At 42.7% G+C, this 15,335-nt stretch overlaps 1 protein-coding gene across 30 annotated transcripts in view; it reads left to right on the top strand.

The window, feature by feature from the left end:
* Nucleotides 1–15,335, top strand: part of TCF7L2 (transcription factor 7 like 2) — a 208,549-nt gene that overhangs the window by 50,981 nt on the left and 142,233 nt on the right. The gene's annotated exons all lie outside the window — the stretch shown is intronic.

Below are 15,335 nucleotides of genomic sequence, written 5' to 3'. Positions count from 1 at the left end.
GACCTCACTCCAGGTATGTATATTTCGTATGGGAAAAGTCAGGGATGTGGGGTTTCTGCTACTCCCGACCACCCTGTCTCTAAGAGGTACCCCTCTTCCAAGCAATCAGTTACTTATCCCAAGGGAATCCCAAGGCACAGAACCACCCAGATCATTTCACAACAGAACCACCCAGATCATTTCACTCTCAGAAGAACTAGAACAGACACCTTTAGGCACATAACCCTCAACCAGATCTAGGGTGTGCCCCCAAATTAATGCCCCCAGGGTAGGGTCAGAACCCCATGTTCCCTCTGGGTGAGTGGAAAAGCTAAGTACCAAATTCCACTCAGTTTGAGCTGCTGTTCAGATATCTATTATTGCTTGTCCATCATTTGCCATCTCTTTCTTTAGCATTGTCATTAACTTCTCTGTGCCTCAGTTTCCTCATCTGTAAAATGGAGATTCAATACATGTTTGCCACCTCCTCAGACTGTGGGCTCCATGTGGGACCAGGGATGGTGTCTGATCTGATTATCTTATATCTGTTCCAGTGCTTAACAAATACCACAATTATTTGATCTTCATACAAGAATCCCTTTAGTTGTATAGGTTGTGCTAAAGAGACCTCTGACGATTGCATTTTCAGGCTTTAAGAAGCACACACCCAGGTTGCCTGAATGATTCAGCATTTATTTTCCTGTGGCAGACCAGACCTGTAAATTCCACAAAAGATGCCTCACCCCAAAAGAGGATTTTGCCATAGTTCCACAGATTAAAACAAAAATCCACCACATTCTTGTGTGTTAAGGAAACAGCACCATTTAAGTAAACTGTTTGGAAAAGTTTTTATAGTCATCTTAACCCCTTGAACAGAGATCTTGGATTGGCATACCTGAAAGTTTGTGCCAGTCTTACAGCCTGAAAGGGACTTTGTCAAATTTGTTTACAACCTCCAAATTTCTGTCCCTTGGAGGAAGTAAAATTGCACTCGGCATTCCTAGACAAAGCCTTTCATATATTTAAGAAAACTCCTAAAATCTCTTTGGGTGGAAGCATGGGAGAGAAAGAGATGAAAGCCTTTCTCTGGTCATGCAATATGGCATGTACTGTTATTTAAAGTAATTTTTAGAGACTACAAAGGATAAGAGCATAAATCCATTTACCTTGCACCTGGAGGTCTTAATTCTTTTGTTGGGTCCTCTTAATTGGCCCATTAGTAAAGGCTGTGCTTTCCTCCTGATCTGGTCTCCCTCTTACTTAGACTGTGAACCCCATGTGGGACAGAAAGTGTTTTGGATATGATTTTCTTGTATCTACCTCATTGCTCAGTACAGAGCCTGCCATATAATGTGTATCAAATGCCATAAATATCATTATTATTGTTATTATTATCAGCTTGTGTATTTTTTTTTATCCTGGCGTGAAGACAAATTGTTTAGGGAACTGGCGATTGTAAGCAACAATGTAATTAAAAGGGAAGCCTCCAGTGCTGCTTTTTGAAAGGGTCTGGGGTAGGGAGGGCAGATAGAGCATGTTAAATATTGTTGCTGGAGATTCACCTGAGATGCTGGAGACACCATCTTTCAGAATCTGCACCTCACGTGACAGGGTGGCAGTACATGAAAAATAGCACCCCTTTCTTTTGAAGGGTGAGCGCAGTTGGGTCCGGCCCTAAATGGTCTCCTATTTCTGAGTGGACAGAAGAGGGATGTGGAAAAATATTTAGAATCTGTGGCACTGGGTTTTGATCTAGTGCCCTTCTGGGGAGGCTGCTGCATCTAAGGTCCTCCAGCCCTAGTAGAAGACTGCACGCAAGGCAGATTGCTAAGGAAGGGGCTGAGGATCAATGTTTCCTGGTTCCCGTACTCATTCATTCATTCAGCCAATCATATTTATTGAGTACTTACTGGATGTAGAGCACTGTACTAAGCACTTGGGAAAGTACACTCTAACAATAAACAGAAATATTCCTTACCCACAACAAGTTTACAGTCTAGAGGACTAGCTTACAGTTTAAAGGATGAACTTCCTTAGTTTCTCCCATGTTCTCAACTGTTTCCGATTCCTGGGCAGATGATAACTACTCCTTCACAGAGGATGTAGCCATTTATTTTTATTGGTATTTGTTAAGTGCCAACCACTGTACAAAGCTCTGAGGGTAGATATAAGCTCCTCCCCTCCCCTTCGCCCCAACTGGTTCACCATACAGGTGCTTGAGTTCTGCATTAAGATTGTGGACTTTTGTGAGTTTTGGAGGCCAGCCCGATTACACCTCTAAGGTGTAACTTGGGGTCATCCTGGGGCTTTCACTGTAACAAGCTGATGTCACACAAGGCCTTTTTAGTATGGTCATATACAAATACTAAGAATGCCACTAAAATGGGAAGACAGTGGGAGAGGAGAGAGAATAGAATGGGGACATGAGAGCTGTCCCTATGTTCTCTGTCACCTAACGCACATGTGAATCCTGAAAAATCACAGTAAATCCCAGTAATAAGTGGGTTACTCTGTACTTATCCAGTAGCTTTTTTCCAGAGTCAAGAATCACATTGCCAGCAGCTATGAGCTGCTGTTAATTTTCACTGCATTTGACTGAGGGAAACTGAGTCATAGGAAAGTGAGATTCTCTAATAACAATTGTGGCATTCGTTAAGCACTTACTATGTGCCGAGCACTGAATTGACCCACAAGTTAGATACATTCCTGTTCCACATGGTGCTCACAGTCTAAGTAGAAGAGAGAACAGGTATTTAATCCCCATTGCACAGATGAGGAAATTGAGACAGAGAGAAGTTAACCGACTTGCCCATGGTTATTCAGCAGGCAGGATTAGAGTAGAACCCAGGGCTCTTGACTCCCAAGCCTTGCCTTTGTAGCACTAAGCCATTCTGCTTCTCTCTCTTTAGTCAGCTCCCAGGAAGCAAGGAGAGTTGTTCCTTGTGTAGCATTCTTCAATGGAAAGGAAGAGAGACAGGGTTTTAATCCCTTTTTTAATTCTGAAATTTAGATGGTCCAGCCCATTACAGCACCTTGCCTTCTTCCTACTCAGGATCATGCCAGCCTTAATTAGTTAATGTTTGTAAAGCACTTTGAAACTGTCAGATGAAAGGCACCATGGAAGAGCAAAGTATTATTATTTATTATTAGTCTAGACGGTAGACTAGGCGGTTGGACAGTGCCTGTGTCTTGCTCCAGTTTAATTCACACTGCTGTTCACGTTCCTTGCCTTTTCTGCCAGACAGCCGTTCTGTTAAAAAAAAAAGCTGCGGGTGGATTATAATTAATAAGTTATTTCATGACTAAATTGTAGACAGTTAAGGTAAAGGAAACAAGGAAACCCAGTGTTTACAGAATAATAGTTTTATTAACTCATACTGAAGCAGCAGTCCCCTGCAGTGTTCTTTGGAAGGTAGGGCATTCGCAGTTCACTCTACCCTGCAGGGATAAACACGATGTTGCAAACCTCACCCTGCTTCATCTATGCATTTTTTCGAAACCATTTTCAGCAGATTAACCAATAAGATATCATTACATATTGTTGAACCTAAATAAAGCATAACAGGATGTGGGAATCAGAATTTACATCCTAGGAGGCAAAGCTGTGCTTTGTTAACCATTTTTTGCAAAGGTCTTTGGGTACGGTGGGTCATACCCAGACGATTAATTTAACTTTGTGGGCATATTCCTAATAATAATAGTAATAATAATAACGCCTTGAATTGATATAATGCTTTTACTTCTCCAAAGAACTCTGACATCACTTATACTGCGCTCTCAACAACCTGTGATTTAGGTGAATATGCTTTGACTGCTTTAGTTTTGGCATGCACAGATATTAAGTATGCCACTAAAATAAGAAGGAAACACACTTTATCTAAGGAACATCTGATTTAGAATATATTCCTATATTTTTATTTTTTTTAAGGGAAATTATTGAGCTTGAGTTCATTTTGAAATTGCTTGGCTTGGGGTTTGAGCTGCCTTTCTCCCAACAAACAAGCCTAACCCCTTCCATATCATCCCCTTCCCCCCGACCAGACTGTTCCGCACCTAACAAAACCCCAGTACTAGCCTTGAGAATTGTGGATAAACTATGATCACATGTAAGATTATTTAATGTTGCAAGATTGGAGACTTTGCTTTCTTGGCTGTTGAGTAAATACATTGGTGTGTGTCTCTTGGATGTGCCCTGAGGCCCTGAAACCTGAGGCCTGCCCACATCTTCAAGTTTCACTTTCCTGCTGCAAAGTGCCCCTGGGCTAGGCCAGTGAGGAGTTGATTTCCCCTCTCCTCCCTACCCACTGTTCCCCATCCCCTTTGTCTGTAATGAAACAGTGCTTTAAAGCAAGTATAACTAGTACAAGTTCAATTAACTGCTGTTCCTGTCCTTTTTAAATGAACCTGATAAATTTCCTGATTAATCTGTCATTCTAGTTTTCCCCCCACCTCTTCCATACTTCCATATCAATCAGTGGTATTTATTGAGTGGTTACTATGTGCAGAGCACTGTACTAAGCACTTGGGAGAGCACCCATTATGAGCTTACAGTCTATTCACTTAAGCATGAGAAGCAGCATGGTTTAGTGGCAAGAGCATGGGTTTGGGAGTCAGAGGATGTGGGTTCTAATCCCACATCTGCCACATCTGCTGTGTGACCCTGGGCAAGCCACTTAACTTCTCTGTGCCTCAGTTACTTCATCTGTAAAGTGGGGATTAAGACTGTGAGCCCCACATGGGATAGTACAATCAATCAATCAGTCGTATTTATTGAGCACTTACTGTGTGCAGAGCACTGTACTAAGTGCTTGGGAAGTACAAGTTGGCAACATATAGAGACGGTCCCTACCCAACAGTGGGCTCACAGTCTAGAAGGGGGAGACAGAGAACAAAACATATTAACAAAATGAAATAAATAGAATAGATATGTACAAGTAAAATAAATAAATAGAGTGATAAATATGTACAAACGTATATATATATATATATACAGGTGCTGTGGGGAAGGGAAGGAGGTAAGGCTGGGGGGATGGAGAGTGGAAGGAGGGGGAGAGGAAAGAGGGGGCTCAGTTTGGGAAGGCCTCCTGGAGGAGGTGAGTTCTCAGTAGGGCCTTGAAGGGAGGAAGAGAGCTAGCTTGGCGGATGTGGGGAGGGAGGGCATTCCAGGCCAGGGGGATGATGTGGGCTGGGGGTCAATGGTGGGACAGGTGAGAACAAGGCACGGTGAGGAGATTAGTGGCAGAGGAGCGGAGGGTGCGGGCTGGGCTGTAGAAGGTGAGAAGGGAGGTGAGGTAGGAGGGGGCGAGGTGATGGAGAGCCTTGAAGCCAATGGTGAGGAGTTTCTGCCTGATGCGTAGGTTGATTGGTAGCCTTTGCACACAGTAAGCGCTCAATAAATACGATTGAATGAATGAATAACCTGATTACCTTGTATCTACCCCAGTGCCTGGCACATAGTAAGCAATTAGCAAATACCATAATTACTATTATTATTATTTGGGTACTCCCTCACCCACAAACGTTTGTACCCGCCTATACCCAAACGTTTGTTGCTTTCACCTACTTTTGTTTTAGGGTCTGACTCCCCTTCTTTAGTGTAGGCTCTTTATGGGCAAGAATCATATTTACCAGCTCCGTTGTATTCTTCCAACAGCTTAGTACAGTGCTCTGCACAAAGTAAGGGCTTAAGCTGACTTTACTTCCACCCCAAACTCTTGAAGTAAGTCCTGAGTTCTGATTCAATCAAGTCAATCAATCACGTATACTTACTTAGCTCTTATTGTATGCAGAACACTGAACTAAGTGCTTGGGAGAGCACAGTATAACAGAGTTGATAGACATGTACCTATTCACAATAATAATAATGATAATAATGATAATTGTGGTATTTGTTAAGCATTTACTGTGGGCCACACATTGTAGTAAGTGCTGGGTGGATACAAGCAAATCAGGTTGGACACAGTCCCTGTGCCACCTGGGGCTCAGTCTTAATCCCCAATTTACAGATGAGGTAACTGAGGCCTAAAAGGTTAAGTGACTTGCCCAAGGTCACCCAGCAGACAAGTGTTGGAGCTGGGATTAGAATCCAGGTCCTTCTGACTCCCAAGATTGTGCTCTATCCACTGAGCCACACAGGGCGTTTACACCTTTACATGATAATAATCATGCTTTGTATTTAAATAGCTCTTTAACCACATCTCAGTTAGGTAAGGAGAAACAGGTTTTATTATCTTCATTTTACATATGAGGAGACTGAGGTCACAAGAGATGAAATGCCTTGCCTAAGGTTACACATTAAGCCACTGGTAGAGGTCTCCAGACTCCCAGCCCAGCACTCTTCCCACTGGACTATGCTGCCTCCCATATTCATTAAATATAGTCCAAAGTTGTGATCTGGCCCCCCAACTCTTTGAAAATGATCAGTCTGAATCACATAAACCAGTTTGGTAACTTTCCACATCTTGTCTCTGGCCTGGAATGCCCTCCCTCCTCAAATCTGACAGACAATTACTCTCCCCCCTCTTCAGAGCCTCAATGAAGGCACATCTCCACCAATAAGCCTTCCCTGACTAAAGCCCTCTTTTCCTCTTCTCCCTCTCCCTTCTGCGTTGCCCTGACTTGCTCCCTTCATTCATTTCCCCTCCCAGCCCCACAGAGCTTGTGTACATATCTATATTTCACTTACTTATATTGTTGTCTGATTTCACCTCTACACTGTAAGCTAGCTGTGGGCCGGGAATGTGCTTGTTATATTATTATATTGTACTCTCCCAAGTGCTTAGTCCAGTGCTCTGCACACAGTAAGTGCTCAATAAATTCAATTGACTGACTGACTGGCTGACCGTTTGAAAAGGTACATTCTATTGAGCAGTTTTCCCCAAACTCTGGAATTAGGAACCCAAAAATCCAGTGATTGGTTTGACCAAAGACTTACGGGACCAGGAGAAAGATTATGGTGTTCTCTGACTGCATCTAAATGGTGAAAAGCACACTACTGGGGCCACCACAGTAAGCAGGTGAGAGTCAGGTGGGTGGATATGGGCCACAAAAACTGTGCTCATTCAAAGCTGAATAAGTCCTGATCTCCATCTCTCTCCTTCCGTGCAGTCTTGCATTTCCTGGGTGTTCCACCTACACCTCAAACTTATCATGTCCAAAATGGAACTCTTTACCTCTCTACCCAAACCCTTTTCTCCTCATGATTTTCCTATCACTGTAGACAGCACCACCATCCTCCCTATCTCATGAGCCTGTAACCTTGGTGTTATCCTCAACTCATCTCATTTAGCTCACAGATTCAATCTGTCACTAAATCCTGTCAGTTCAACCTCCACTTTGCTAAAATCTGCCCTTTCCTCAACTATCCCCCCCTGTAGACTGTAAGCTCATTGTGGGCTTATTAGAGGGAATGTATCTACCAACACTGTTATATTGTACTATCCCAAGTGTTTAGTACAGTCTTTTGTACACAGTATGTGCTCAATAAATATGATCAATTGATTGAATATTGAGTGAGCCAAAACAGATACAGAATAGTAAGAGTGGAAGCATGAATCTGGGATTGGCAAAATCAAGGTTGCACTTTACCACTTAATAATTTTGGTTTATATCAACAATAGAGTTCTACAGTTAGAGGGAAATCTCAAAGCAAGAAATAACACTAATCAGCGTCTTTTTCTTCCACAAAGGCAATGTGTAGAGAATGTGTCCTAGTGGAACTGGTTTTCTTTTTTTGTGGTATTGGTTTAGCGTTACTGAATTAGCATTACTAGTGCCAAGCACCATTCTAAACACTAGGGTAGATACAAGCTAATCAGGTTGGACACAGTCCATGTCCCACATGGGGCTCACTGTTTAATACCCATTTTAGAGATGAGGTAATTGAGGCACCGAGAACTTAAGTGACTTGTTGGTTTCACAGCAGACCAGTGGTGGAGTCAGGGTTAGAACCCAGTTTCTTCTGAATCCCAGGCCCATGCTCTATACAGGAGGTCATGCTGCTTCTCTGTGTGTGAACTGTTCTTGATAATGAAATACATGTCGCATCACTGAGATTTTTTTTTTAAATGGCATTTGTTAATTTATTCAGTTGCATTTATTGAGCACTTACTGTGTGTAAAGCAATATACTAAGCGCTTGGGAGAGTACGGTATAACAATCAACAGACACATTCCTGCCCACAATGAGCTCACAGTCTAGAGGGGGGACAGACATGAATATAAATGAATAATACCCATTTAATACCCAGTTTAATACCCATTTTAGAGATGAGGTAATTGAGGCACAGAGAACTAAAGTGAGTTGTTGGTCTCACAGCAGACCAGTGGTGGAGTCAGGATTAGAACCCAGTTTCTTCTGAATCCCAGGCCCATGCTCTATACAGCAGGTCATGCTGCTTCTCTGTGGGTGAACTGTTCTTAATAATGAAGTACATGTTGCATCACTGGGATTTTTTTTTTTCAAATGGCATTTGTTCATTCATTCAATTGCATTTATTGAGCGCTTACTGTGTGCAAAGCAATATACTAAGTGCTTGGGAGAGTACGGTATAACAATCAACTGACACATTCCTGCCCACATTGAGCTCACAGTCTAGAGGGGGGACAGACATGAATATAAATGAATAAATAGATAAATAAATTACATATATATACACAGATATATAAAAGGGCTTACTCTGTGCCAAGCATTGTGCTAAATGCTGGGGTAGGTACAAGTTAATAAGGTTGGACTCAGTTTCTATCCCTCGTATAGCTCACAGTCTTAATCTCTGTTTTACAGATGAGGTAAGTGAGGCACAGAGAATAATAATAATTGTGGTATTTGTTATGGGCCTACTATGTGCTAGATACTGTACTAAGCACTGGGTTGGATACAAGCAATTCAGATAGGACACAGGCCCTGTCCTACATGGGGTGCACAGTCTCAAACCCCATTTTACTGATGAGGTAACTGAGGCACAGAGAAATGAAGTGACTTGCCTCAGGTCACACAACAGACAAGTAGCAGACTCACAGGACTGTCCTCTTTCCACTAGCCACGCGGCTTCTTACACTGTTACCAGGCTTTAAGAGCTATTTAACTTAATCCTTTTCTTCCAGTCTTGTTTGCAAATGGACAAAGAGAGGTAAGTTGGCAAAATGCAGAAAGCTATTTGGTCAAAGTAGCCCACCTCCATGAAAATATAATTCAGTGCCACCAAATACAATGTCTCCTTTTCCTTTTAGTGTTTTTCAAAGGTTACTGCTGTTCTTTATTTTATGGGCACATTTTTCTTGATACTGTACTTTCGTGTTTTTGTGTTTTCCTTGTAATGCTTATGCCATGCTTCATATCTATTTTGAGAGTTCAGACATAGTAACGAACCCCCAAACCACTGCCCCTTAAGTAAAAATAAACGGTGGGTCATTCAGCTTTCAGCCTCTTAACTAAATTTAGTAATGAGTGCTGCATTTAGCACCGAGCTGGCAGAGTCTTTGAATAGTTTACCGTAATGATTTCCGTGTTTCAACGTTTTCACTTAGTGGTGTTTCTAAAATGCCACCCTTATGGATCTTTTAAAGGTGGTTGGACTGGCTTTGGATGGGTGGATTGCTGAACACATTGGAATTCTTCATAATTAGGGAGAATGTGGTTTAAGCTAGTTAATGTTTGTCCAAATGCCACAAAATGAGCAGCATTAGTGCTGCCCCTTGTGGGTTTTTTCTTTTCCCATCCCTCTGAAACAGCCAAGCCTTTAAAACCGAATTCTAGAGGCAGACATTTTTGGCTAGCAGGCTAAGGTGAGAGGTCTTTTTAGTACAAGACCTTTTATTTCTAACTTTACTGGTGCTCCAGAGTCACACTTTTTGCCTGATTCTTTCATTTAAAGAAATCCAACAGTAATCTAAAGCCAATAAGCAAGGAAACAGATTGCCTTCATCCTCACATAGTAAAGCAAGTATTACTATGGTTACCTAAAGACTTAGGCTGGAGCCTCCCTGGTGAGCTGAACTTATGTACATACCCATAATTTCTATATATTAATGTCTGTCTCCCCCCTCTAGACTCTAAGATAGTTGTGGGCAGGTAGTGTGTCTGTTATACAGTTATATTGTACTCTCTCAAGCGCTTAGTACAGTGCTCTGCACATAGTAAGAGCTCAATAAATACAATTGCTTGATTGATCGAGAAGTTACACTAGTGGTTCTAGGATCACTGGTTTGAAAGCAGAGTACATTGCCCCATGTCTCCATTCCTGGGGCAGATGAAGGGAGTACAAGAAAATTTAAATTTCCTGATCTTTGGATTAAGTGTGTCATTTAATAATAATAACAACAACAATAATAATAATGGTATTTATGTGCCAAGCACTGTTTTAAGCACTGGAGTAGATACAAGGTAATCAGGTTAGACACAGTCTGTGTCTCACATGGGGCTCACAGTTTTATTCCCCTTTTTACAGATGAGGTAGATGAGACACAGAGAAGTTAAGTGACTTGTTCAAGGTCACAGCAGACAAGTAGTGAAGCTGGGATTAGAACCCAGAACCTTCTGACTCCCAGGCCCTTATTCTATCCACTTACCAAATGTAGACAGTACAATTTCACCCTCTTTGTGGCCTAGGACCCTTTATTGAAGGACATGCATTTAAACTAGCAGAGTGACTTGTAAAATTTGACAGGTGAGAAGAAAAAAATTGTACTCTCCCAAGAACTTAGTACTGTGCTTTGCCCCAATAAGCACTCAATAAATACCATTGATGACGATGAGAAAAAGAAAACATGCCCATTAAAACCACTTCGATTTGTCCCAGGAGATTTTTTTCACATTTCCGGTCCTGTCAGAAAGTAGTTATGTTGTACTCTGCTGATATGGCAGGTGTCAATTGTTTGATTTTTTTTTTTTTGAAACTTCTGTGCATGATTTGGATTTGGGGGCCAATCAGCATTCAGGGGAAGAATAGCTGGGGAGAACTGGCTTGGAGAGATTTTGAGGAAGGGTGGCAGCAGGCTTGAAGAGTAGCCAACAGAATCTGATTTCCTTTTTCCCAGGTCCCAACCGCCAAGATTCTCCTTGGTCCTTCTCTCCCTCAGATTCCTGGACATTTCCTGGACACCTCTCCCATCATCCTTGTTACAGCCCCTCCTTTAATACGTACTTTCCTCTCCTCATTTTTCCTCTCAGACCTCCATCCTTGCCCCTGCCCTCCCACACAAGCACCACCACCACCACCACCACTGTTCCCATTCTTTTACCCTCCTCAAAATGACAATTTCATTTGTGTTTCTTATGGCTCAAAAGCCATTGCTTAAAGGAATGCTGCCAAGTTTAAGTCAATCAAAATGGCATCACTAACCTCTTGTTTCATGTGGTTTGCCTGTTTGCTGCCCACCGAGAATGAAAGCAGTTATGTAGGACTTCTAAGCAATTTGATGGTCTATTTAAGCCTGTGGATGGGGGAACGGTGTGAGGCTGGATGATGCGATAAATGAGACAGTTCAGTTTTGCAGCTGAGCTGGGGGTAAGGTGACCACAGGTGCCACTGTTTCTCCTCTAGACTGTAAGCTTGTTGTGGGCAGGGAATGTGTCTGTTTATTATCTGTCTTTCCCAAGCACTTTAGTAGGGTGCTCTGCACACAGTAAGTGCTCAATAAATATGATTGACAACTGCCTGGGCGGCTGTGGTGCTGTAGGTGAACCCATCTAATCCGGCCTACCCCGAGCCATGTTGTTGCCAGGTGGTGGTGATGACGGTACCATCTTGGTGCTGGGTTGGGCAGTCCATTTGGGGCCTCAGCAAAATAGTGGCAGCTGCAAACCAGGGGGAGCAGCAGAGTAGCCCCTGCATCAGCCTTTGCTGGGGCCATGAATGAATGGAAGTTTTGGGTGTATGTTGAAAACTCATTCATTCATTCAATCACATTTATTTATTCATTCAATCATATTTATTGAGGGCTTACTGTGTGCAGAGCACTGTATTAAGCACTTGGGAAGTACAAGTTGGCAACATATAGAGGCGGTCTCTACCCAGCAACAGGCTCACAGTCTAGAACTGGGAGACAGTCAACAAAACAAAACATTTATTGAGTGCTTATTGTGTTCAGAGCACTATACTAAGCGCTTGGGAGAGGACAATATGACAATAAAAAAGCACATTCCTCTCCCACAGTGAGCTTTCTATTCAAGCACAGCCTAAGCAGAGGCTAGTAGTGCTAATGAGGCAGAAGTGGTGGCCACAGCAACTGTGGCTTCTGCTGCTACAGAAGTGGTGGCCACAGCAACTGTGGCTTCTGCTGCTATAGGAGGTAGTTTAAGTGAATCAGCTTGACCTAGCAGAAGGAAAAAGGCCCTGGGAGTCAGAAGACCTAGGTTCTAACTCCTGTTCCACCACTTGTCTGCTTTGTGATCATAGGCAAATGACTTAACTTTTCTGTTCCTCAGTTACCACATCTGTAAAATGGGATTAAGACTGTGAACCCCTTATGGGACATGGACTATGTCCAACCCGATTATCTTGGGTCTACCCCACCACTTAGTACAGTGCCTGACACAGAATAAGCACTTAACAAATATCACCATCATTATTAACTTGGTGAATTTTTAGAAATTTACTTACCAATTGAGGGTATTTATTAAGCACTTTCCTATGGCCAGACCACTGTACTAAGCACTTGGGCAAGTACAATACAACAGAGTTGGCAGACACGTTCCCTGCCCACAATGAGCTTATAGTTTAAACTTATGTGTTTATAAAACTGTATTATTATTATTAAAGGGCTGAAGTGTAAGCATTTGGATATGAGAAATGCTGAGGTAGAGTCAAGATAATCAGGTTCCCACATGGGCTCACAGTCTGAGTAGGAGGGAGAGAAGGCATTGAATCTCTGTTTTGCGTATTAGGGACATAACAGAGAAGTTAAGTGACTTGCCCAAGGTCACACAGCATGCTAGTGGCGGAGCTGGGATAAGAACCCAGGTCCTCTAATTCCTCCGCCAGTGTTATTTCTACTTAGGCCACACTGCTCTTCAAGTTCTATAAACCTTCAGGTATTCTTGACTTTCTTGAGCCTAAACTCTTTGTCATGTGGTCAGGGAAACTGCAATAGGAAGAGAAGCAGCATCTTACCTGGATGAGTCAGGATAGTTGAAAAGTTGCAGGCTCCTCCTCCCCCTCCCATCCCCCTTACTGTGGGGGTTCCCCAAGGTTCAGTTCTTGGTCCCCTTCTGTTCTCGATCTACACTCACTCCCTTGGTGACCTCATTCGCTCCCACGGCTTCAACTATCATCTCTACGCTGATGACACCCAAATCTACATCTCTGCCCCTGCTCTCTCCCCCTCCCTCCAGGCTCGCATCTCCTCCTGCCTTCAGGACATCTCCATCTGGATGTCTGCCCGCCACCTAAAACTCAACATGTCCAAGACTGAACTCCTTGTCTTCCCTCCCAAAGCCTGCCCTCTCCCTGACTTTCCCCTCACTGTTGATGGCACTGTTGAAGTTCATCAGTTTTCACTTTAAAAATCTTCACCTGCTAATTCTCTGCTGATGAAATCTGTTCTCGGCATCTCTTTCTGGCAGGAGAAAGACTTAATTAAAACAAAGTTCAGAACTTTAATAATAATAATAATAACAATAATAATAATAATAATAATGCTACTTGCTAAGTGCTATGTGCTACGTCCTGTTCTAAGCAAAGAGGTAGGTACAAGTTAATCAGGTCTCTGTCCCACATGGGGCTCACACTCATCCCTATTTTACAGATGAGGGAACTGAGGCACAGAGAAATTAAGTGACTTGTCCAAGATCGCACAGCAGAAATGTGGCAGAGCTTGGATAGAACCCAGGTCCTTGTGACTCCCAGGCCTGTGCTCTATCATCATCATCATCATCAATCGTATTTATTGAGCGCTTACTGTGTGCACAGCACTGTACTAAGCGCTTGGGAAGTACAAGTTGGCAACATATAGAGACAGTCCCTACCCAGCAGTGGGCTCACAGTGTAAAAGGGGGAGACAGAGAACAAAACCAAACATACTAACAAAATAAAATAAATAGAATAGATATGTGCAAGTAAAATAAATAAATAGAGTAACAAATATGTACAAACGTATATACATATAAACAGGTGCTGTGGGGAAGGGAAGGAGGTATGCTACTTCTCCATCCGTTCACCCTTCAGTTGTTATTCCCCACACATTTTATATATAAAAAAAAAGTTTCGTCATCATCAGGGTCCCCAAAGGTGGGTGCTTTAGATGCCTTTGGCATTAGTTAAACTAATAACTGCTGCATTGGAACCTGCATTGGAACCTGGAAATCAGGATCTCTCTTGAAGGTTCATTTATGATTGTCCCTGTTCTTAAGCAGTTAGGAATCCTCTAATTTCAGACTACTGGAACCCAGAATTGCAAAAGCTGTCACTTTTAACACGAATAAGAACTCTGGTTTGAATTTTTGCAAAATATGTCATCTTCCATTCTGCCTGCCGACCTTGGTTTCTGCCGTCTTGGATTCAGCTCCAGGATGACCCTGATGCTCTCTTGTGGTGGTCTGGGACCTGGTACTTGAAGGATTTATTCTGCAGCTTGTCTTTACAGGGTCTTTGTCCTGTCCTGTCGTTTTTCCTCGTATGTGGCTTCTTTGGAACATGATGAAGGAATCCGGGGTGTGGACTTCCCTTGAGTGATTTGGATTAGGCATGTGTAGTCTGCTGTCAAATAACAAGTGTGTGGAGATAGTTAACCATTGTGTGAGGATTCCGGGGATGGAAAGCCTTCATCTTTTACTTTCCTAATGGACAATTGAGACATTCAGCTTATGTTTGAAAGGAAAATGGGCCAGAGCGGTCTAGCTGGCCTCCCCAGACTAAAGCGGGGGGTAGAGGCAAATAGAGAAAAGGATTATTGATAGGGGAAACAACTGGTGTTGAGTCCTGGGAGGGAATGTTTATTTCCCTGCTCTCTAGGAGGGATTTGGAAAGAGCCATAATCCTGGGTTAGGAGTAATTTGTTACAGCAAGATGATACTTGAGTGGCAGGAGGATTCTGGCGGAGGCAGGAAGACTTTTATTCAGGGGAGTTGTTGGGCTTCCAGAAGGTCAGCCACACATAAATCTTCACCCTGGTCTGGTGTTTGTTCCTGCACAAGCAAAATGAACCAAAAGGGTTGCTGACCTTTCTGCTTCCTGGGTGTTGCATTACGAAGGCCACTCGCCACATGCTCGTTACAGCTAGAATTTTACAATAAAGAATCTGGACGGAGACATTGAGAGCCAGTAGACCTCTTGCAAACGTGACTGAAAAAAAAAATGACATCATAATTCCTGGCCTCACTATTTGCCTGTTACAGGTGCTTTGATTTGTTCTGATTTGTTT

Source organism: Tachyglossus aculeatus, chromosome 16 (assembly GCF_015852505.1).
Source record: "Tachyglossus aculeatus isolate mTacAcu1 chromosome 16, mTacAcu1.pri, whole genome shotgun sequence".
NCBI lineage: Eukaryota > Metazoa > Chordata > Mammalia > Monotremata > Tachyglossidae > Tachyglossus > Tachyglossus aculeatus.
The sequence above is the reverse complement of the archived record's forward strand: the minus strand, read 5'-3'. Positions and strand labels throughout refer to the sequence as shown.